Source organism: Amblyraja radiata, chromosome 14 (assembly GCF_010909765.2).
Source record: "Amblyraja radiata isolate CabotCenter1 chromosome 14, sAmbRad1.1.pri, whole genome shotgun sequence".
NCBI lineage: Eukaryota > Metazoa > Chordata > Chondrichthyes > Rajiformes > Rajidae > Amblyraja > Amblyraja radiata.
This window is the reverse complement of record NC_045969.1, coordinates 22042798-22068057: the sequence shown is the minus strand read 5'-3', so window position 1 is coordinate 22068057 and position 25260 is coordinate 22042798.

Below are 25260 nucleotides of genomic sequence, written 5' to 3'. Positions count from 1 at the left end.
ACTTCTAAACTTTCTAATGTGACAACTTTGAAGCATAGCCAGTTTATGGAGAATGATAATAGGTTTCACAATGGTATTTTGGTAGAAAAGTGAGAAGTGACAAGATTAATTGGGGGGCACATTTCTAAAAGGAATACAAAAACAGAGGGATCTGGGGATATAAGCACATAGTTTCTTTAAAGTGGCAGAGCAGGTTGAGAGCGTGGTTATAGAAACATATGGGGCACCGTTTAATAAATAAAGGCACAGAATACAAAAGCATGATGAAACATTGGTTCAGCTGCAACTGGGGTATTGTGTCCAATTTTGGGTGTCACACTTTAGGAAACACTGTATGTGTAAGTTTTAGAGATGTGCAGAATATGTTTACTAGATGATGACAAGGAGGGGGGTATATTGGGGAAGCTGGAATTGTTCTTAGAACCAAAAAGGTTGCAAGGACATCTAATAAATGTATTTAAATTCATTAAGGATACAGCCAGGTTAGATAAAGAGAAGTTGGTCTCATTGGAGAACAAAGAATGGGGAATTTAAAATAAAGCTGATTGGCAAAAGATTTAAAAGAGAATATTTTTATATTGGGAGTGGTTAAGTCTTTAATGCACTGCCAGGCGTAATAGTGGAGTATTCTTGGAGCCAGATTCAATTATACATTCAAAAGGAAGCAGGATAAATACCTGAAAGGACCTCAGACAGAAGTGTGGGAGAGCGGAACTAGCTGGCATGCTCTGGCATAGAACTGGTATACACTCAATAAGCTGAATGGTTTTCTCCTCTGATTCTATGATCATTCTGTGATTCTTAAAGGAGATGATGGAAATTAAGGAAAAGTGATGTAATTGAACTCAACATGGTGAAAGACTACAAAATAATTCGTAATTGGCATAAGTTACAAATTACTTGGCAACTCGATAAAATGAACAATTGTGACATTAGGCAATATGAACAAACAGGCAACTGTGAACGCTACTCTTTTAAAACCAGTACTGTTAAGTCACTTTGCATTGAGGTGAAGAAATCCATGAACAGCCATCTGTCCCTCTTCGTCACTAAGACGTCACCTGAAAGCAATTGACAAAGTACTTGATGTGATCTATTAATGTGTCATGTCTAGAAAAAGCAAGTGATGATTTCTGCAACATCTTTTTTTGATAACTGAGAATAATCGTGCTATACTTAGGAGAGCTGAAAACCAAGCACGATGGTCATCGGTGGGTGACTCATCAAACACCTCTCAGTCGTCATTTTATTGTTAATCAGCAGTTCAGTCAACAAATGTCAGCCTAGTAGACAGAATAGTCATTCATTATACCATATGTTTAGCTCAGACAGTTGAATACCCATCAAGTTTTTCTTTCCATTCTTGTCAAGCAGATGGCAAATTAACCTATAGGAAGGCATTAAACATACATTCTTAACATTTTAGAAATCAAAACCAGGATATTGTTTGGTGGAAAGATAGGGGAGCCTGTATGGTGTATGACCACATTACATCAGTCGATTCTGAGGATGCAATCCTGCTCATCCAAAACCTATGATAAGGTAAGTCATTTGTAGTCTTCCCGGGCTGTGCCACTGGAAGGTAACAGTCATATTACTGTACCACTCACGCTCTGGCTAGTTCAGTACAACATTAGAAGAGTACTAATGACATTAAATGGGTCTACAAACTGATGCCTGGTTTTCAGCTCTACTAAAAGCCACTGCAGTAATAGTAGCTATGGCAACTGGGTGGTGGATCAGCGTCCTCCCCCTTCCCCCTTGTCTCGCTCTCTTGGGATATGGGAGTACATTGATGAAGTTACTGAATCAGCAGCGGGAGCTCCAAATCATTGATCCAAACATCCACTTGAATCTTACCATGACAACTGTAAAAATACCTAAATCAATCTGGAATAAGAGCTAGTATCAGTATAACTATGAAACTGCTGAATTGTTGCAAAATCCCTTCTGGTTCATTACTGCCCTTCAGAGAAGGAAATCTACTGTCCTTACTTAGTCAGGGCTATACATGACAACAGATCTTCCATGAGACTGACCTTTAACCTACACAATTGAAGGACAATTGGGTTGTTCAGTAAATGCTGATATTAAAAATGATGTGAACATCCTGTGAATGACTAAATGTCAGGGTTAAAATGTTTGCTGGAACTTGAATGCAACAGATAGCTTCCAAGAAATACTTCAAATTTACAAATCTTAATCTTATGTTAAAATTTGTCAATAACCTCACCCTTGCCTATCTCGGTAACCTCGTCCAAATCCTGAGAATTGTCAATCCTGCAGTTTTATTTATTCCTATTCCTTTAGATCTCCCAATGGAGGTTGGTTTCAACTACTTAAATCTTAATGGTGGCATTTCTCCCTTGAATCCCTTCACCTTTCTTTTCTTTTGGAAGCTCTCAAAACCAACCTTTTGGACCGAGCTCTATTCTTTCTTTCAAGTGGTGTGAATTTTGTTCCAATTACTCTCCGTTAAAATGCTTTGAAAAATATTACCTTTTTAAAAATATCATATGAATGAAATTTGCTGTTATAAAAATGCAGTAAAACATTGCCTTTTTTTTTAAGTGGACAGCTAAAATTCAAAGCTCTAAAATAGATCAATTTGCACCATCAATATTTCACAGCTTCTACATAAAATGCTGACAAATCAGTATGGTCTCAGCAAAATTAAACATGAGTAAATATTTTTAAATAATTTATAAGTGATTTAAGTACATCCTGGAATCATGCTCAAATAAGATTTGAACAAACATTTAGGTATCCGTTGAGGAAATAAGTTAGAAGCACTGATAAATTTAATTTTATTACCTATATGCATTAGATGTAAAAGCAGTTCTATTACAAATGCTGGGGTGGAAATGAAATAGGGAAAAATAAGGACAAACATTCTATTATGTGTTTGATGCATTATAGATGCATTGGTGATCATTCTCTCGACTCTGGATCAGTACCTGTGGGCTGGAGGGTAGCCAATGTAACCCTGCTTTTTAAGAAAGGAGGGAGAGAGAAAACGAGGAATAATAGCCTTACATCGGTAGTGGGGAAGATGCTTGAGTCGATTGTTAAAGGTGTTAAAGCATCGCTTTTGGAAAGCAGTGACAGGATCGGTCAAAGTCAGCATGAATTTATGAAGAGGAAATCATGCTTGACTAATCTTCTTGAATTTTTTGAGGATGTAACAAGTAGAATGGATAAGGGAGAGCCAGTGGATGTGGTGTACTGGACTTTCAAAAAGCCTTTGACAAGGTCCCACACAAGAGATTAGTGTGCAAAATTAGAGCACATGGTATTGGGGGTAGGGTATTGACATGGATAGAGAACTGGTTGGCAGACAGGAAGCAAAGAGTAGGAATTAACGGGTCCTTTTCAGAATGGCAGGCAGTGACTAGTGAGGTGCCGCAAGGCTCGGTGCTGGGACCCCAGTTATTTACGATATATATTAACGATTTAGACAAAGGATTTAAATGTGACATCTCCAAGTTTGTGGATGACACAAAAAGCTGGGTGGCAGTGTGAGCAGCGATGAGGATGCTATGAGGCTGCAGCCTGCAGGGTGACTTGGATAGATTGAGTGAGTGGGCAGATGCAAGGCAGATGCAGTATAATGTGGATAAGTGTGAGGTTATCCACTTTGGTGGCAAGAACAGGAAGGCAGATTATCATCTGAATGGTGTCAGATTAGGAGAAGGGGAGGTGCAACGAAACCTGGGTGTGCTTGTACATCAGTCACTGAAAGTAAGCATGCAGGTACAGCAGGCAGTGAAGAAAGCTAATGGAATTTTGTCCTTCATTGCGAGAGGATTTGAGTGGAGGAGCAAGGAGGTCCTGCTGCAGTTGTACGGGGTCCTGCAGGGGCTGCGGGGCGTTTTTGAAAGTGGGGGGGCTGAGCGATCACTGATCATAGGCCTCAGGGGTACCCGGCGAGGGAGCAGAGCGACCAAGCAGGGGGAGGGTGTGGGAGAGGGTCCCACAGATGGGACTTTTAGAAATTTGATATATTAAAATCATGTTTTAGTGCATTGTAGAAGTATGGTTTCAATGCTTTTTGTTTGAAGTATTTTTAAGATAATGTAGAGCCGACATGAGGGATGGGTGCAGGTAATTATTATTTTTGTTATTGCTCGACTTCCTAAAACTTGGGGATAATAATACAGGCCATCCCCCACCTCAAAAAATGGGGGGAAATATCCCCCCCAAAAGTGGGGGGTATATCCCCCACCTACCTGGGACACCAGTCACCGGGTACCAGGGGAACCGTTTACCGGGGGATCCGGGTGACAGGTCACTGAGGTACTGGTTACCGGGCACCCGCGCCCGCTCCGTTTATCGTTGTGTTTCCGGGCGTGTGGATGGACAGGGTGACAGCGGGACTGCCCCGGTAGCGGGACTCAGGGTCAGTGAGACGGGGTGGCACACATAGTACCCCATGACCTGAGGGAGGGCAGAACGCCCCGGGTGGGTGGGGTATTGCGGCGGGAGGGTGGTGTTGGGCAAGAGGGGTTGTGTTGTGCTGGAGATGTTGACATGAGGTGCGGGAGGTGTGGTTGGCACCAACATTGCTGCTGGAGTCGATGGGTGCAGTAGATGGCGGCCATTTGGCCCATTGAGCCTAGCCCGTCTCTTTGAATGAGCACCCTCCTGGGTCCCCTTTTACCTTGTGTAGGAAAGAACTACAGACACTGGTTTATATTGAAAATAGAAACAAAATGCTTGAGTAACTGAGTGGATCAGGCAGCATCTCTGAAGAAGAGTCCCAACCCGAAACGATACGTCACTGAATCATTTTCTCTAGAGATGCTGCCTTACTGAGTTACTCCAGCATTTTTTGGCTCTCTCCCCTATTGCCTTGCCCTTCCTCCCAGACTTTTACAAAGTTTCCCCTTCAGTGTTAGGCAGTGTTAGGCCCAGCCCTCTTTGTGAAGGATCTCCTGAAGCGCTGTCTCTCCACTCTCTGCCGTTTGCCTCTGGTGTGATCACACGAAGTCCGTGTTGTACGTCTCTTGGTACAACTTCTCCTTGTTTGTTCCACCACAGGATTGTGAACATGCTCTCAGTCTCCTACCCCCTTCCCCTGCAACGTAAATAGCCCGAGAGTCTAGGCATGACTGAGACCTTTCATTGCTCACCCATTCTGGCTTCCTTATGAACTCTTGACATCCTTCCAGGTGTGAGACCAGAGCTGACCCTGGAATCTATCCGTTAGCCAGTGTTTGACATGGCAGCTCGCTGGCTGCAAACGGCCGCCGGGACCGGACAGCGGAACCGGCCGGCACCTCAGCGCCTTCTGCCGGCCCACCCGCCAGCCAGCCTCGGTGTGTCCTTCAGCACAGGCGCAACCGGTGGAGGTGGTGGGGTGCGTCTTCGTTGCCGGGAAATACGGGTACTTAAGAGAGGATTGACATCCAGGACATCTGAGCACAGAGCAGATAAAAATTAACAAAAAAGCAAGTCACAGCTCTCTATACAAGATAGACACAAAAAGCTGGAGTAACTCAGCAGGTCAGACAGCATCTCTGGAGAAATGGAATAGGTGAAATTTCTGGTCAAGACAGTTCTTCAGACTGAGAGTCAGGGGAAAGGAAAACTAGAGATATAGACGGTGATGTAGAGACATATGGACCAAATGAATGAAAGATATGCAGAAAAGTAACGAGGATAAAGAAAACAGGCCATTGTATAAGTATGTATCCTTTATTGTCATTCTGACCTTTCGGTCTGAACAAAATTCCGTGTGTGTTAAGTGAAAATGAGTTACAGACTGAGACTCCTCTCTATACTTGAGGATCTCCAGCAACTAATCAGGAGGTTCAAGTATCCTTCTCTGTGAGTGCCCCGGATTAACCAGCCTTGCACCTACAAATGAATCTCTTGCAATTGTCTAAACAATACTTGCACAGCCCAAAGGATGTAGATTTAAATATTAAGTGAAAATAACACTCACAGTTCAGTCGTTATCACCATGTTGGATACGATACGGTAGAACTTTATTTATCATAAAAACACAAAATACCTGAAACACGAAATTAAAATGTCGAGTGGAAAGGATTGGGGATGTGCAAAGATTGGGGGGGGGGGAGGGGGGGAGGGAGGCCATCAGCTTACCCCACAACAGAAGGGTAGAATTGTACAATTTGATAGCCACAGGGAAGAAAGATCTCATGTGGCATTCTATCCTGCATCTTGGTGGAACCAGTCTGTTGCTGAAGGTACCCCTCACGTTGACCAGTGGGTCATGGAGGGGGTGAACTGTATTGTCTAGGATGCTCCACAGTTTGAGGAACATCCTCCCCTCCAAGACCACCTCCCATGAATCCAACTCCACCCCAAGGACGGAGCCAGCCTTCCTGATGAGTTTGTTAATCCTATTGGCATCTGCAGCCTTCGCCCTACTGCCCGAGCACATGGCAGCAAAGAAGATGGCACTGGCAACCACCGATTGGTAGAACATCTTGCAGATGTTGAAGGAGCGGATTCTTCTCAAAAAGTACAGCCAGCTCTGTCCCTTGTTGTGCAAGGCCTCAGCATTCCTGGACCAGTCCAGTTTACTGAGGACCATGTCCTCTTTGTGAAATCATTGTACTTAGTGCAATCATCTGATCACTGGATAATATCAGTAACAATATAATCACAAGATCTCTTAAAGGAACTCATACAGATAAATATGTCCACAATGTGCTCATTACTGGCATGGCCAGCATTTATTTTCTGTCACTTATAGTCTTGAGATGGTGACTTTTCAAATTAATTTTGGTGATATATATATATTGAATGAAAAATCGATGTTGGTGAACCATTTCTGCTAATTTTCTAAAAGTCAAGAGGCCAGTTTGTTTAAAAACAAACTGATCTTCTGCTGCTAATTTTCTGATGATTCTAACATCGTTGCAGTATGTCTCACTGAACATTGGTTATTTTAATCTTGCTGAAAGTTTGGAAATATGTTTTGATCTTTAAAGTGGGTGACATAACTAGGCCACTTCAAAGAGCAGTAAAGAGACCGCTACATAGGCGAATCACCACAATTTACATAAAAATGCAAGATGGGTCAGAATGACGGATTCCCATCCCTTAATGGCATTAGTTAATCAGTCACATTAATGATAATTGACTAACCATTATGTAGAACCCGGGCATGTTATTTACACAGAATGGGCACATTAAAAATGATTATACGATTGGAAGAAATTTAGAAGTAAAATAATTCAAAGATAAATTTTGCCCTTCCCCTCGAGCAAATTTCTCTTTAAAGGAAATAGACATGCTTAACAAGGATGTGGTGAAGTTTGAGGGGAACATATTGCGAAAGGGGAAGTTAAAACTCCTCCAAAGTCTGAAAATAAGTTCAATGTGCATTGACAGTGCAATGAGATTCACATAGAAAATTGATAATTAAAATTGTTGCCTCAAAGGAGGGTCTCCAATAAATTAATGTGAAATATAAACTATCATAATGACATGGAAGGGTAAATATGTCATGCAAGACTGGCATCTCCTCTTTACACACATTTACAGCATGCTAGCCATTGCAGAAATCCTGATGGGGAATTTTTAGTAATTTAAAAAAAATCTTATTGCGCAGTGAAATACCCTTACTTAATGCGACCAATGACACCAGGGTATTCTTTCCTTCCTCTCCACTTTGCTGTGAGCTGTATACGTAGGGCCATACCAAGGTCATTCAGCTGACAACCCAATGAGGCACTACTTCTGGTAACTGTCTAAGTTAACCTCCCCCATTGCAGGATCTTTGTGGCTGACTGGCAGACATACTCCTCCATTCACACTGCTACTCCCCTCCTGGCCTGCACAAAGAGGAATTAATGTGTCTTCCCTTCTCTTGTCTGGAAGAGGTGTTAGGTCTTTAATATACCTTTTAAAAGATTACTGTCATACTTCTGCATTATGTACCAGGTTTCACTGCTTACGATCTCTCTCTCTCTCTCTCTCTCTCTCCCTCCCTCCCTCTCTCTCTCTCCCTACCTCTCTCTCTCTCTCTCCTTTCCAGAGTGTGTGCATGTGCAGGGCTTTTCCAGAGTGTGTGCATGTGCGGGGTCTCGGGCCGGCGAGGCCTGCGGAATCAACCATATTTTCAAAACGCTTTGAAGTTATGTATTACAGAAATTAGTTGCTTAAAGCTTAAATAAAGTTACAAGTAGCATAAAATAACAAGTAAAATAACAAACAAATAACAGTAAATTACAAGTAGCGTAAAAGTTTCATTTGCCTCACAACAATTTAAGCAACTCAATCTCAGAAGTTAAGCAGTGTGACATTGAGATATAGAAACTATTGAAACCACAACGATTGGATCTGGATCCCAACTCACCTACTGCTGCAAAGGAATGGAAGCACTGGCCTTGTACACTAAATAACTTCTTTGATGAGTGTGGCGACAATGCACCAGACAAATTCAGGACATTAATAAACTCTGTCTCTTATGATGTATATGATTACATAGAGGAATGTACAACTTATGATTCTGCTATTGATGTACTAAGCAGATTCTTCGTTAAGACACCGAACGTAATATTTGCTCGACACCTCCTTGCTACTCGTAAACAAAAACCTGGCGAGTCACTTGATGAATTTTTACAAGAACTTCAAAGACTTAGTAAAGACTGTTCAAAGCAGTTACAGCTGATCAATATCGACAGGAACTTATTCAAGACTCTTTTATCAATGGTTTGGCAATGCCTTTAATACGACAGAGACAATTAGAAAACAAAACCTAGGATTTACAGTCAGCTTACAATCAAGCTTACTCATTAGACTTGGCTCAGAAAAACTCAGATGCTTATGGCTCATCTCATGTGTATTCTGCTGCAACTACTACAAAAGAATCTTACCCTAGTACTAATATGGAGCAAGCTGAAACAATTTCTGCTGATAAATGTGCCCTTGCTGCAGCATATACTTATTCAAAAAGGAAGTGCTACTTTTGCAGGGGTAATATTCATAATGGAGAGATACGTCCTGCTCGAGAGGCAACTTGTAATAGTTGTGGCAAGAAGGGACATTATTCTAGAGTATGCAAGTCCAAAGCAGCTACTAAAAGTGTGACTGCTGCCATGTATATGCTTTCTTTATGTGCAATTACAGCTGCATTTCCTCAGAGTTTGCCTTATGCAGCTACAACGGTATCCATCAATGGCCATACACTGAAGGTACTACTTGATTCTGGCTGTTCAGAAAGTTTTATAAGTGAACAAGTTGTGTCTCGACTAAATCTAACTATAATTCCTTCAAATAGATGGCTCTGACAACTCTCAATCCTTAAATTAGTAGATCTTGTATTGTAGACTTTATTCTGAACAACACTAGTTATAAATCTGTATGTCTTGGTATTTTGAAAAATTTGTGTAGCAATATAATTCTAGGTCAAGATTTTCGGAAACAGCACAGATCACATCAAATAATGTATGAAGGAACTATGCCTGATCTTGTATTATCAAAGCCACCAGTATTGTGTGGTTTTTCTGTTGCATCTGTTGAATGTCCTTCATTAATCACTAATTTATCCTCTAAGTGCAAGCCAATTGCTACAAAATCAAGACATTTAGTAAAGATGACAGAAACGTTATCAACACAGAAGTAACTAATCTTTTACGAGAAGGTATCATAGAACCCAGCTCTTCCCCTTGGAGGGCACAAGCTGTCGTGGTTAAGGACCCCTTGGAGAGACATAGAAAGAGACTCTGCATTGATTACTCGCAAACTATAAACCAGTTCACGGAGCTTGATGCGTATCCATTACCTCGTATAGAAGAGATTATCAATACATTAGCTAAGTATAAGATACTCTACTTTTGACCTAAAAAGTGCTTACTACCAAATTCCTTTGAAAGAATCAGAGAAGAAATACACTGCGTTTGAAGCAAATGGGAAATTATACCACTACTGCAGAGTTCCTTTTGGTGTAACTAATGGTGTGGCTGTTTTTCAGAGAGAGATGGACAAACCTGTTGAACAGAAAAACCTTAAAGATACTTTCCCTTATCTTGATAATATAACTATTGCAGGAAAAGACCAAGCTGAACATGACAAAAATGTACAACAGTTTTTAGAAGTTGTACATTCTAAAAATCTAACATTAAATGAGGCAAAGTCAATAACATCAATGTCATCAATTAATTGGTTATTGGGTTGGAAATGATAAAATCAAGCCTGATCCAGAAAGACTCCGCCCACTCCAAGAGATACCTGTTCCAGCTACATTAAACTCTATGAAGGGTTCTTGGTATGTTTGCATATTATGCTGAATGGATACCAAATTTTTCTGACAAAATTCAACCTTTGATTAGAGCGAAATCTTTGCCCCTTGACTCTACAGCAATTGGTGCTTTTACTTCTTTAAAAAAACAATTAGAATCTGCGACATTACACGCCATCGATGAGGATCTCCCCTTTGTTGTTGAATGTGATGCCTCTGATTTAGCAGTATCAGCAACATTAAATCAAGGAGGACGACCAGTGGCTTTCATGTCTCGTACTCTCCAAGGTAGTGAATTGCACTACCCATCCGTCGAAAAGGAAGCTACAGCAATTATTGAAGCAGTGAGAAAATTGAGTAATTTCCTTGCTCAACAGCACTTCACTTTGATAACAGATCAGCGTTCAGTAGCTTTTATGCTGCATAATCAGAAACAAACGAAGATTAAAAATAGTAAAATTCATGAATGGAGGATTGAATTATCTGCATATAGTTATTCAATTGAGTACCGCCCTGGTAAGGATGATGTTGCTCCGGATACATTAACTCAAGCATTTTGTGCCTCTGTTCATTCTTCTGCACTCACTGACCTTCACTATGTGCTGTGTCAACCTGGAGTCACTCGTATGTTACACTATGTTTGTTCCAAAAACTTACCTTTCTCTACAGAATACAGAATACAATACAAGAAGACGTGAAAATGACGTGTGCTTCATGCAGAATCTGTGCTGAATTAAAAGCAAGGTTCTTCTGTCCTAAAGAAGGAAGATTGATCAAAGCTACTCAACCTATGGAAAGTTTGAATATTGACTTCAAAGGGCCTTTACCGTCCTCCTCTCAAAATGTTTATATACTTACCATAGTTGATGAATATTCGAGGTTTCCATTTGCCTTTCCTTGTCCAAATATGTCAGCTGCTACGGTTATCAAATGTTTAGATCAACTGTTTTCATTCTGTGGATTTCCAAGTTACATACATTCTGATAGGGGCACCTCATTCATGTCAAAAGATTTAAAAGACTACCATTCTAATAGAGGAATTGCAACAAGTAAAACAACACCATATTATCCTATTGGAAATGGTCAGGTTGAGAGGAATAACGGAATCATTTGGAAAGCAGTGAAACTGGCTTTAAAGTCAAATGACATACCAGATCAGCAGTGGGAATGTGTTCTACCAGATGCATTACACTCCATCAGATCTCTACTGTCAACAGCAACCAATACTACTCCACATGAGCGGTTCTTTAACTTCAAACGCGTTCTTCTAGTGGTACTTCTCTGCCATCATGGTTGACTAGCCCTGGGCCTGTGTTGCTTTGTCGGTATATCCGATCAAATAAGAATGGGCCCTTGGTTGATGAAGTTGAACTGACCGATGTCAACCCTTCTTATGCAACTATCAAGTATCAGGATGGACATCAGTCAACTGTCTCACTTTGTGATCTTGCATCATGTCTGTCTTCTCCATCAGCTCCATCGCTCCTTGATAATATTAATCGAGAACTTGCTTCAACACTCTCATCATTCCCTATGGAAACTTCTATAAGTAATTCTAAAATTGGAAATGTAAATAAAAATATGAGTGAAGTTGATGACCAAGCAATATATGTACCACCAGCTATTGAAACACCATTATCTCCTGATGCTCCAGTGCTGCGATGGTTATCAAGAAATACTAAACCTCCTGACCATCTCAACTTATAAATAAGAGGGGAGAATGAAGTGTGTGTATGTGTGGGGCCTTTCCAGAGTGTGCGCATGTGCGGGGCTTTTCCAGAGTGTGCACATGTGTGGGGTCTCGGGCCGACGAGGCCTGCGTAATCAGCCATATTTTCCAGACGCTTTGAAGTTATGTGTTACAGAAATGAGTTGCTTAAAGCTTAAATAAAGTTTAAGTAAATGACAAGTAGCGTAAAAGTTTCATTTGTTTCACAACTCTCTCTCTCTCTCGATAGAGATAGCTAGAGATAGAGATAGAGAGATAGAGAGAGATAGAGCGAGAGCGAGAGAGAGCTAGAGCGCAGCGAGAGCAGAGAAGCCGAGCGAGAGTTCGCGAGCGCTATCAGCTATCTCTCTCTCTCTCTCTCTCTCTCTCTATCTCTCTCTCTCTCTCTCTCTCTCTCTCTCTCTCTCTCTCTCTCTCTCTCTCTCTCTCTCTCTCTCTCTCTCTCTCTCTCTCTCTCTCTCTCTCTTCAATTCAATTTTCAATTAAAAAAATTTATTGGCATGATAAAAAAACATTGTTATATTGCCAAAGTATAAAACATGACATACATATTTGAAATGCATAAGTATAAATACAAGTATACAGTGCATGGATAGATATGTCCCTGTACATAAACTTGCAATAGGCCGATAGCCCTTTATTGATTGCTACACGTTCTTGTAGCTGTAAGCAGTACAACACAATAGCAAGTTTAGCAATTCAATATTAATTTCTTAGTGTTAGTTAATGTCGATTAGTGTGTGCGTACATATGTGCATGTTGGTCATTCACCATCTCTCAGTTTATGGTATGCTGTTACGTATTGTGCACCAAGATGTGCCGTATTTCCTTCGCCAAGGATTATTCTTAGTTTTGAAGTATCATCTAGTTCTTTAAAATCAGGGGTTGCCACACTGAGTTTGTCAAAGTATGCTTTCCTTGTTTTGTCAAATTTATTGCATTTTAGGAGGAAGTGCACCTCTGTTTCAACCTCATCTGTCAAACAGTGGCCGCATATTCTGTTTTCTCTTGGTTGCCAGAATCTCTTCTGTCTTCCTTTTTCAACTGCCAAATAGTGGTCACTTAACCTGTATTTGGTGAGGGTCTGTCTCTGCTTTATGTCTCTAACAGTTGAGAGATGTCTGCAACTCTCTCTCCGCCCTTTTCCCCCCCAGAGGGAGGAAAAGAGACGCTCTCGAGAGGAGAGAAACCAGAAACAAATAGAGAGACAAGGGGGCCGACTTTCCCCCTCCCATCATCCTCTCGAGGCCCCCCCCTAGCTCTTCATCCCGACCCCGCCCTCTTTCTCTCGTCCCCCCCTCATTCAAGTCATCCCCCTCTCTCTCCCCCCCCCTCTCTCCCACCACTCTCCCCCGACTCTCCTGACATCATGAAAGAAACTTTCACAAGTTCCCATCTTATTATTTTTCCATCTTCAAGGATTCCACCAAAAATATTTATCATACAGATATTGTGTATCTAGCACAAATAACCAATTCTTAGAAGTGTCGTTACTCTGATTGAAGTTTCCAATTAGCTATGTATTGTTCAACATTGTTCTAAACCCAGGCTATGGAGTCAAATCCCAGCTGCAATCCAATATCCTATCTAATTCCCTCATTCCAGCTCATGACTTTCTCTTCTGAACATTAGATGTTTTTGAAATATCTGTATCGATTTGTGTGTGACCTTTCAACTGACATTAGTAAAATCTAGACTATCGCTGATAATAGCCAAGGAGTGTTGCACATTCAAAAGTATTGGCTTTCAGATGAAACCTTGAAGCAAAAGCCCAGTCAGCCTTCTCGGATGAATGTAAAATATCCTGTGTCATTATTTGTTAAATAATAAGAGAATATTTTTCCTGTAACCTGGCTAATGTTATCTTTCAACCATCATCCCAAATAAATGATCTGGTTACTTGTCTTGTTTCCAGGATTTTGCAGTGTGGCAATTAGTACCCACTTTCTAAGCAAAAATGACTCTGCTTTATGATACCGGAGTGCATAATTATTTTTCCATTCGATGTACATAACAGCAAAGGGATAATCCAATGCATTTGCAAATATATAACAAATGTTGGAATCATTAAATGAGTTTGATCAAAACTGCTAATCTCAAACCTGCTGAGAATACTGAACATTCAATTCATCCAACACACTGACCTTTACGCTGTTCCAGCATGTTATGCTAACATTTACATTGATTATTTTATCTGATTCATAGACCCTGGAGACCAAAAGTAAAGCAATCACTTTGTCTCTCTCCGACAGAAATGAAAGAATAAACAGAATAAGTGGGCAAATAAAAATGTATTCAACTAAGTCATATAGTGAGAAAGGGGAATATATGGTGTTGCAGAAAAGGCAGAGGTATGATGAAAAGATGCAGTATACTGTATATGGTAAATATCATGAAAATATGTGAAAATGAAAATGGATCCAGTGTCAGTTGTTTTCATATACAGTAGATAGAACGGCATCCTGTTTTTCAATGCAATGTGCCCGAAAATATTTGATCTGATATATCATCCTTCTGATCCAAATGTCCACAACCTTCGAAATGTAATATAAAATGCCCATTGTACTTGCTGATCTAAATATTGTGTGGTACTGTGGTACTACCAAACTAAGTTGTTATTATTCCTGAGATATTCTTCTTCCTCTTGCTTTTATTCTGAGTTTGAGGTGTCTCATTGCAGATTCTGCCACAGGTAGGGTGGGAAGTGCTTGAAGGGTTTATCGGTGGGTAGTAGTGAGTGTAGTCCATTTCTCCTATGGATTTCTGCATGTCCCATCTTAATTTTGACTGGTTATAAACCAGGAACTAATGGAATTTGGCATATCCCCGATGACTCTGACCAATTTCTACAAATCCAACTTAGAAAGCATCCTGTCTGGATGCATCACAGCCCGAAATGGCAACAGCTCTGCCCAAGACCACAAGAAACCGCAGTTGCAAACACAGCCCAGTCCATCAAGCAAACCAACCTCCTCTCCATTGACTCCATCTGCAGTTAATATGCCTCGGGAAAGGTCTCTCTTTCTACTCTTCCCTCATCTCGCTGCTCCTGTCAGACAGAACAAACAAGAGCTTGAAATCACATACCACTAGATTCCACAACAGCTTCTTCCCTGCTGTGATGAGACTCTTGAATGGACCTCTCGATACTAAGCATGTATCTCCCCAATCTACCTCGTTGGGGCACTTTTTTGTCTGCACTTTCTCTGTAGCTGTAACACTCTGTTCGGCACTCTGTTAATTTCTTTTTTCTTTTGCATCACCTGCTGTTCTCATCTATGGTATGATCCACCAGGTTAGTATGCAGTACAATTTTTTTTACTATATCTTGGTACATCTAACAAGAATAAATGGTGGGAAAATAAACTATAGTACACCAGTAATCAACCAATACAAATACAAGAGTTGACAAAAACGTTAGACATTTTCAACAGGCTTTAGGAACATTTTTGAAGTGTTTTCACTGTCCTCCATTCTCTCATATAAGTCAACAACATATTTACTGCGTGGTTTCCAAACTTAGCAAGTTTACCTCCAGAGACACAAGAAACTGCAGATGCTGGAATCCTGAACAAAATACAATGTGCAAGAATAACTCAGCAGGTCAGCAGTCCGGCAGGTCCGACATCTGCAGAGGGAATGGGTAGCTGACATTTCGGGTCGGGATTCTTCTTCAGATTGATTATTGTAGGAATCAGAAGGCTGGAAAAGAAACAGGGTCTTTCCCTACTACAATGAAGAAGAGTCGCAACCAAAAATGTTGCCTCCATTCCCTCCACAGATCCTGCCTAACCTGCTGAGCTATTCCAACACTTTGTGTTATGCTCAAGTTTCCTTCCAGGTTGGCCTGCACAAGTGACACAGCGGTACAGTTTAGTAGAGTTGTTGCCCATGGCTCCATCAAGCCAGGTTCAATCCTGACAGATGTGGCCTGTGTAAAGTTTGCACATTCTCCCTGTTGCTTCATTAGTTCCAGTTTCCTCTCACACCACAGAGACATGCTGCTTGATAGATTAAATGTAAGTTGCCCTGATGTACTAGTGAGGGGTAAACTCTGTAAGAGTTGGTGGAATGTTGGGAGAATAACATGGGATTATGTAGGGTTAATGTGAATTTGTGATTGATGGTTGGTGTGAGCCAAAAGGCCTGTTTCTATGCTGCATGAAACGATGACTTTATACATCGGATTATACAAATACATTATACATGTGTAACATGTATGGTCATATGGTCAGTGATGCTAAAGTCACACCACATGATGTGTTGGTATTGCTAGGACTTTAGCATCACTGACCATCACTGAAAATGGCGAGACTATTTGGACTCTCTGAATCCACTTGTAATAAGATTACGGTCTTCTGAACCTCTGTTGCCTTTCAATCATTGCATCTGTGTAGGTGCATTAGTTTAGCCCCCTGTCAAGTAATGCCATGATTTTAAAATTCTCAAACCTGTTTTTTAATCTTTCCATATTCCTATTCTGCCTTATTTCTATAATTCCATACAGTAGGTATGTTGCAAAGCCTACCTGAAGCGTCGTTGAAAATCTGCCGCTGCGGGTGTGCGCGATTTTGGCGCCGTTTAGAGGGGGCGGGTTTAAAACGCGATTTTCTCTAGGCTGTTCAAATCGAAGATGTTCAGCCTAGTTAATTATTAACGAAAAATCGCTGGAAGACCCCGTCGCAAAAGCTATTATTAGGTTTAAAGGCCTTGAATAATAGTTATAGTAGTTTAAAAATCAATCTCTAAACCCGCGACCGCCAGCAACCGCAGGGTCTCATAAAGCAAACCACAGAAGGTAGGTTGTATATTTTTACATTAAAAAGGGCTTCTAAAGATCCCTTTATACAAAGTTTAATATTGCGAGTAGCTCATTTTGGGCCCATTATATCGCGCAGTATTTTTCTGGGCATTTGGGGCACAAATCTACCGCAATGTGAACGTTTTAAACCAGCGCGTTCCACAGAGACCCACTGGAAAGCTGATTTAAATGGGCATTTATTTACAGCAATTGAACACTAAATTCCTTCCATTTGGTCTATAAATTAATGTAAATGAGATTTAAAAATCATGTTTTATTGTGAATTATTTGTGAATATTATTTGGACATTTAGGCTATTTAAAAATGTTAATCATTTATTAAGAAATGGATAGATGTTTAGATCTAGTAATTGAAGTCTGAAATTAGCTACAATTAGGTAACTAACTAATTATATGCTTTAATTTCAGGTCATCCAAGTAAGATTATTTTATATTTGTTTCAGAATGCTTCAATCTATGATAACTGAAAATTTCATTCAGTTCTCTTAATTTTTAAGAAAGTTATGGGCTTTTGACTGTTCACGATCACAACTTTTTTGTTATGTCCATAGAAAATCAATAGGGAACAAGATGATCATTTCCGAGTATGAAAATGGCCATAACTTTTTAAATACTTGAGATATGAAAGTGAATTAGGTGTCAAATTAAACTTATTTTTATGCTTTATCTGATGGGATAAATTACAGACTTGATTTTTTAAATCTCAAAATTTTGTAACATTGCTACATACAGGTACTGTATATAAAACTGAATAATCTGCATTCTTTCATTTCAGTTTGCGAACACATCTCCAAATTTAATAACTCCGCCGTAGGTCCCTGTGTTTTTAGGTCGCAAGACTTTATGCTTAAGAAATTATTCTGCAAACTCTCCTAATCTCTCTACCCCAATTTATACTTTTTAGATACTTTTTAAAATATATCTCTTTGAAAAATCATTTTTTATATCTGTGTTAATATTTCCTTAGATGGCAAGTGACAATTTTTGTTTTTTACTCTCAGATGGAGTACCTTGTGATTTGTGCCTTTTAAAAGTTGCATATACAAGTAAGTTGTTGTTATAGTTATGAATTTAATGTGTTGGAAAGGGACTGGAATCACAATTGGCCAATTCAGCTGAGTGTTACAGATATCCGTACACATTTCATATTTTAAGAATATTATGATATCAAATCGTAGAATTAGGCACATCTTTTCTACCACTATCCCTCATTCTCTCATTCGAGTCAACAGCAAACTGAGTGTTAGGCCTCTAAACTTACCAAGTTTACCTCCAAGTTGGCCTGCAAGGGCGGCAGGATGGCAAAGCCAGTTAAGCTGTTGTCTCACATCTACTACAGCTTGGCTTCAATCATGACCTTGGTGCTGTCTACGTGGAGTTTGCACATTCTTCCTGTCATCATATGAGTTTCCTCCAGATTCTCTGGTTTCCTTTCCAATCCCAACGACGTGTAGTGATATTATTGCAGTAGAACATACAGATAGAACATTGAATCAATATTAAAGGCTTCAGAATTTATTGTATTATTGAATTAATAATTAAATTACTGATGTCTGTGGTAATCCATTGATCTTAAGCCAAATCAGCATTTATCAAAGGGATGTAAAATTTTGGGAACGTAAAAGGATTAATTGAACTAAAGGCACATATTGCCCTGGTTAAAATCATTTCCCCTTCATCTATTCAAAGGGGAATGTTGAGCAACTTAATCATTGCAATGTTATACACTCATCTCAAAAAAGCGTCCCTCTACATTGGATCTAATCAACAGGACAAATGGGAAAGTATTCAACCCCACTTCACCACCATTCCAGGCCATATGTCACTCCCATCTCAGTCACCAAGCTCTAGTGCACAGACCAAACATATTTACATCTACTTCTGGAGGTTAAGCTTCAATTGATCATCAACTCATTTGCCTAAATATACGAGAGAATGGCTTCAAACTAAACATAGATAAAACATAGGTTTGCTACCAATCTGCCCACTGTGCAATTCTCACAATAAATGCACAGCTGGGTAGCAGTTTGATTAACCTGGTTCAATCCTAATCTTGGGTTGGTGTCTGTGTGGAGTCCTCATCTGATTTCTCTGAAGCAGAACTGAGCAACTTCATCAGCTTGGCAAGTCTTTGGAATTGGAAGGGGCTTTAATGTCTATTAAGAGGCAGGAATTTCTTGCAACCATGTTCTGCAAAACAAAAGGAAAATAATGTTGTCATGGGTTAAATTATTGTGTGTGTGTGTGTGTGTTTGTATTTCTGTGCATGATGTGTGTGCCTGTGGTATGTTGCTGTGGAGAGGATGTATATATTGCAAGGCTGTATTTGTCAGCTAAAGTTAGCTAAAGGGTCAGAACATTAATCTTGACAAAACACATCAGGTCATGGAAGTTTTTCCATTACTCGAGGGATGTGAAGGAACAATCTCAAAGTACATTCAAAACAGAGATTAATAGATTTCGAGATACGAAGGGAATCAAACAACAGGAGTATAATGCAGGGAAATTGTGTTGAGGTAAAAGGTCTGTCACATTTTTGATAAGTGGTAGTGCAGACGCAAATGAACTATGGTTTTTTTTAATTTCATGTGCGATGTTACCTGATTTTTTGAGTATTTTCAGGATATTCTGTACATAGAAAGGGCAAAATTTCTACATGCTTAGGTGAAGATAAGGATTTAAGCTGGTCAATAAAATAAGCCTGAAGGAATATGAAAGAATGTCCCTGCCTTTTACAACGTGCGCACCTGGTGTTCTTAAGAATAAAAAACATTATTGACTCATAACAAACACACGTTCAAAAAGTCATCTGGTACTTAAAAGGGTTAACTGCTATAGAACATAGAACAGTACAGGCACAGAAACATGCCCTTGGGCCCACATCTGCGCTAACCATGATGCCAATCTAAACTAATCCCATCTACGTGCACATGCTCTGGATCCTGCTATTCTATGCCTGTTTATATCTCCAAATACCTCACAAATGTTGCTATCCTATCTGATTCTAACACTTCCCCTGGCAGCAGGTTCCAGGTACCTACCACTCTTTGTATTAAAAAATTGCCTCGCAAATCTCTGTTAATATTTTCCCCTCCCACTAAACCAAAGCATGCCAGTATTTGACACTTCAATCCTGGGAAAAAGATTATCTCTACTTTATCTATGCCTCTCTTAATTTTATATCAGAGGCTCCCAAATTGCTAAACACCTAACTTACAGAAATCTGACTTTAGGCAAATTCTTCCCGAAAATGTTAGCGTTTCTCAACATAGTAGTAAAAATAATTATTAAATGTTTTGTGGTATTGATTAGCGACTGAATATCGTATATATCCCATTAATTTAATTATGGAGTGAATTAGATTGAATATTCAACCAATTGAAAATATTATGGGAAGCATATCATTCCAAAAAGGAAGAAAGATTCTAAGAAGAGCAGGAGGCAACCGTGGCTGACAAGAAAAGTTAGAAGAAAAGATGTATAACACAGCAAAGAGTAGCCGGAAGCCAGAGGATTGGGAAACTTTCATAGCACAACAGAAATAACAAAACGGGCTGAAAAGATGAAGTACGAAGGGAAGCTGGCCAGGAATATAAAGAAGGACAGTAAACGCTTCTTTACATATGTTAAGGGAAAAAGAGTAGCAAAGTCAAATGTGGGTCCCTTGAAGGCAGACACGGGTTAAATTATTATGGGCAACAAGGAAATGGCAGAAGAGTTGAATAGGTACTTTGGATCTGTCTTCACTAAGGAAGACACAAACAATCTCCCAGATGTACTGGAGGACAGAGGATCTAAGGGGGTAGAGGAACTGAAAGAAATTTTCATTAGGCGAGAAATAGTATTGGGCAGGCTAATGGGACTGAAGGATGATAAATACAATACAATTCAATTTATTGTCATTTGGACCCCTTGAGGTCCAAACGAAATGCCGTTTCTGCAGCCATACATTACAAACAAATAGACCCAAGACACAACACAGTTTACATAAACATCCATCACATTGCTGTGATGGAAGGCCAAAAAAACTTCTCTCTCCACTGCACTCTCCCCCCCCCCCCCCGATGTCAGAGTCAAAGTCAAAGCCCCCGGCGGGCGATGGCGATTGTCCCGTGGCCATTAAAGCCACGCCGGGTGATGCAGGGTCGCACACCAGGTCTTGGTGTTAGAGCACCCGGCGTGCGCTCGCAGAGACCCGCCGCCATTCCAAGCCGCGCGGGGCGGTGATGTAAGGCCCCGCTCCAGGAGCTCTTCAACCCCGCAACTCGGGCGGGAGAAGTCGCCGCTGCGGAAGCCCCGAAAAGCGGTCTCCCTCCAGGGACCCGCGGGCTCCCGGTGTTACCGTCCGCCAAACCGGCAGTTGCAGCCACCGAATCTCCGGGGGTCGGGCCGCAGCAGCGTCCACCACAGCTCCACCCGCTCCGGACTCGGCCAGCTCCGCGACGGTGAGGTGAGTAGTCGGCACCAGAGCCCCCGGTCTTCCTGTTGGAGGCCGCTCCTCGTTGCAGCCCCAACGACAACGGAGACCCGACAAAGAAAAGGTCGGGTCTCCCGTGCAGGGAGAGATTTAAAAGTTACCCCCAACCCCCCCACACCACCCCCACCCCCCCACACACATACCCCAATAAAAAATAACAAAAACTACATAAAAACATAGACATAAAATAATAAAAACGCAGACGGACTGCAGAGGCCGCTGCAGACGAGAATCGCGCCGCCTACCGGACCTCTGGACCTGATGGTCTGCATCCCAGGGTCCTCAGGGAGGTGGCTCTAGAAATAGTGGACGCATTGGTGATCATTTTCCAATGTTCAATAGATTCAGGATCAGTTCCTGTGGATTGGAGGATAGCTAATTTATCCCTCTTTTCAAGAAAGGAGAGAGAGAGAAAACGGGAAATTACAGACCAGTTAGCCTGACTTCGGTGGTGGGAAAGATGCTGGAGTCAATTATTAAAGAGGTAATAAAGGGGCATTTGGATAGCAGTAAAAGGATTAGTCCAAGTCAACATGGATTTATGAAAGGGAAATCATGTTTGACTAATCTTCTGGAATTTTTTGAGAACCTGACAAGTAAAATGGATGCCAGTGGATGTAATGTATCTAGACGTTCAGAAAGCCTTTGATAAAGTCCTGCATGGGCGACTGGTGACTAAAATTAGAGCACATGGTATTGGGGGTAGGGCGTTGACATGGATATAAAATTGGTTGGCAGACCGGAAGCAAAGAGTAGGAGTGAACGGGTCCTTTTCAGAATGGCAGGTAGTGGCGAGTGGAATTGGGGCCGCAACTGTTTACCATATATATTAATGATTTGGAAGAGGGAATTAGGAGCAACACTAGCAAGTTTGCGGATGACACAAAGCTGGGTGGCAGTGTGAGCTGTGAAGAGGATGTTAGGAGGTTGCAGGGTGACCTGGAGAGGTTGAGTGAGTGGGCAGATGCAGTATAATATAGATAAATGTGAGGTTATCCACTTTGGCGGCAAAAACAAGGGGGCAGATTATTATCTCAATGGGGTTAGGTTAGGTAAGGGGGAGGTGCAGCGAGACCTGAGCGTCCTTGTACACCGGTCACTGAAAGTTGGCTTACAGGTACCGCAGGCAGTGAAGAAAGCTAATGGAATGTTGGCCTTCATAACAAGAGGATTTCAGTATAGGAGTAAAGAGGTTCTCCTGCAGTTGTATAGGGCTCTGGTGAGACCACATCTGGTGTATTGTGTACAGTTTTGGTCTCCTAATTTGAGGAAGGACATCCTTGTGATTGAGGCAGTGCAGCGTAGGTTCACGAGTGATCCCTGGCATGGCGGGACTGTCATATGAGGAAAGATTGAAAAGACTAGGCTTGTATTCACTGGAGTTTAGAAGAATGAGGGGGGATCTTATAGATACATATACAATTATAAAAGGACTAGACAAGCTAGATGCAGGAAAAATGTTCCCAATGTTGGGCGAGTCCAGAACCAGGGGCCACAGTCTTAGAATAAAGGGGAGGTCATTTAAGACTGAGGTGAGAAAAAACTTTTTCACCCAGAGAGTTGTGAATTTATGGAATTCCCTGCCACAGAGGGCAGTGGAGGCCAAGTCACTGGATGGATTTAAGAGAGAGTTAGATAGAGCTCTAGAGGCTAGTGGAGTCAAGGGATATGGGGAGAAGGCAGGCATGGGTTATTGATAGGGGACGATCAGCCATGATCACAATGAATGGCTCGAAGGGCCGAATGGCCTCCTCCTGCACCTATTTTCTATGTTTCTATGTTTCATATGCAGAGCATCAGTCTGAAGAAGGTTGCCAACCTGAAACGTTCCATGTTCTCCATGGATGCTGCCTGACCCGCTGAGTTACTCTAGCATTTTATGTCTTTCCTTGGTTCAAATTCATTTCACTTGCACTTTATGTGCAATGTGACGAATAAAACCATATTGTATTGTAAACCAACATCTGCAGTTTCTTGTTTCTACATCATGATATGTGTAGCTTTAGAAAATGAACGTTTCTGACATGAAAAATCAGCTTATGGCACTTCTCAGGAACACAACTCTTACGTAATGTGAGGACAGCCTGTAATTCAATCAAGTTGCATTTCAGCCTCCAATCTTCCATATTAAACAAAATAAGTTATCCACCATCTCCTAGTAGCTAAAACACTCTGATCAAGTAATAACCTGGTGAATCTTTTTTGCATCTTCTCCAAAGCCTCCGCATCCTACCCATTGTGAGGTGAACAGAACTGCATACAATATACCTAATGCAGCCTAAGCAAAGTTTTATACAGCTGCAACATAACTTCTCAACTTTTATACGCAATGATGCGACCTATGAAAGCAAGCGTGCTGTGTGCCTTCTTTATCATCTTACCCACTTGTGTTGACACTTTTAGGGAGCTATGGACTTGCACCCCTAGATTCATCTGCAGATCAATCTTCAAAAGGGTTCAGCTTTTCTCTTGATTTGACCTCCCAAAATGCAACACCTCACACTTGTTCAAATACTTGTGCACACGGCAGCCAGCCAACAGTCACTTGTCTGTTTCTTTTTGTTTACACTTCTAATTTCAAGTTTTTTTGTACATTGCGTATTGTAACGGTCAGCAGACCAATTTCCCTCCGGGAATGAATAAAGTTTTATCGTATCATATCGTGAGGTATCTTGCCAAATATTTTGCCAAAGTCCATGTAGTTAATTAACATTTACTGCCCTAAATTTATCAAACATTTTCCTCACTTCTGCAAAAAATTAAATCAAATTTGTGAGACAGAACCTCTGTATTAAGTAATGCTATCCCAAATGACCAAGAACAAAGGAACACAGCAGATCATGCAGCATCTGCAGAGGGAATGGACAGCTGACATTTCGGGTCGGAACCTTTCTTCAGGCTGATTGGAATAGGGGGGAGAAAGCTGACAGGATGGTTGGGGGTGGGACATAGCCTAGTAAATGGTAAGAGAATTGAGGTGGGAAGGAGGTTGAATGGCAGTTGGAGGAATGAGTGACAAAAGCTTGAGGTGAAAAGGAGATAAAAAGGTATCAGATAAGGAAAAAAGATGAGTGAAATGTAACGTCAGAGGGAAAGATATTGATGGAAGGTGACAGGAGGGAGTGGGAGAGGAGGGAAAGGAAAAAAGGGAGGATGAAAGGGTAAATATAGGACCGGGGGATTGGAGATGTGCACAGTTGCTGGGAAAAGAGCGGGGTGATTGGAAATATGGATTCACTCCCACAAGATCCTGCAGCAGGACCCTAGACTGTGATCCTTCCCCACAGAGCCTTGCATTACAGAGCTAGTTGGCTACACTGAGCTTCAGTGCTTCCCTCAGCACGTACCCCTACCGTCTCGACTGAGCCAGATGGCAATATCTGACAGACATCTCGCTCTGCTGGAACACCAACAAGTTTAGTATGGACCAAAGAGCTCCTTTCACCGAGTTGATGGTCCTCTAGTAGCTTGATGTCTGTCACCAAATGATGCCTGGGTACAGCATGTAAATCAGAGAGTTCTGTTACAGAGCTGTTTCGGATGAACTGTGACAAGGACCATTGCATCCTTCTCCAGACCCTCTTTGCAGAGATGGGCAACCGCCTCCTCTGCATTGCAGCCATCTCGATAGATCTAGACTATTGTTATGTTTCCTTTTTTGCATTTCAAAAATAAACTTTATTCAGAATAAAAATATATATACAAAACAAAAAACTGTGTAAAAACTCTTCATACATAATCAGTGTCTGTACAGTCAATAGTGTTTCCACCTATCTTTAACAAAACCCTTGCCATTCATGTTGCCTCCTGGGGTGATATTCATTCTGTTGTTTGAGGGGGGTATTCTGCCCCTCAATATGCGACTGCGGAAGGACCCTAGACCATGGTCCTCCGTTCCTTCGAACAATGTGGGCCGGTACGATGTCTTCTCAAGGTATGCCTGTTTTGAAGAAGTTCTCTCTCCGATGTGAGTTCTGCAACACCCTCACTCGCTGCACCCCCTTTGTGATTCCTCCT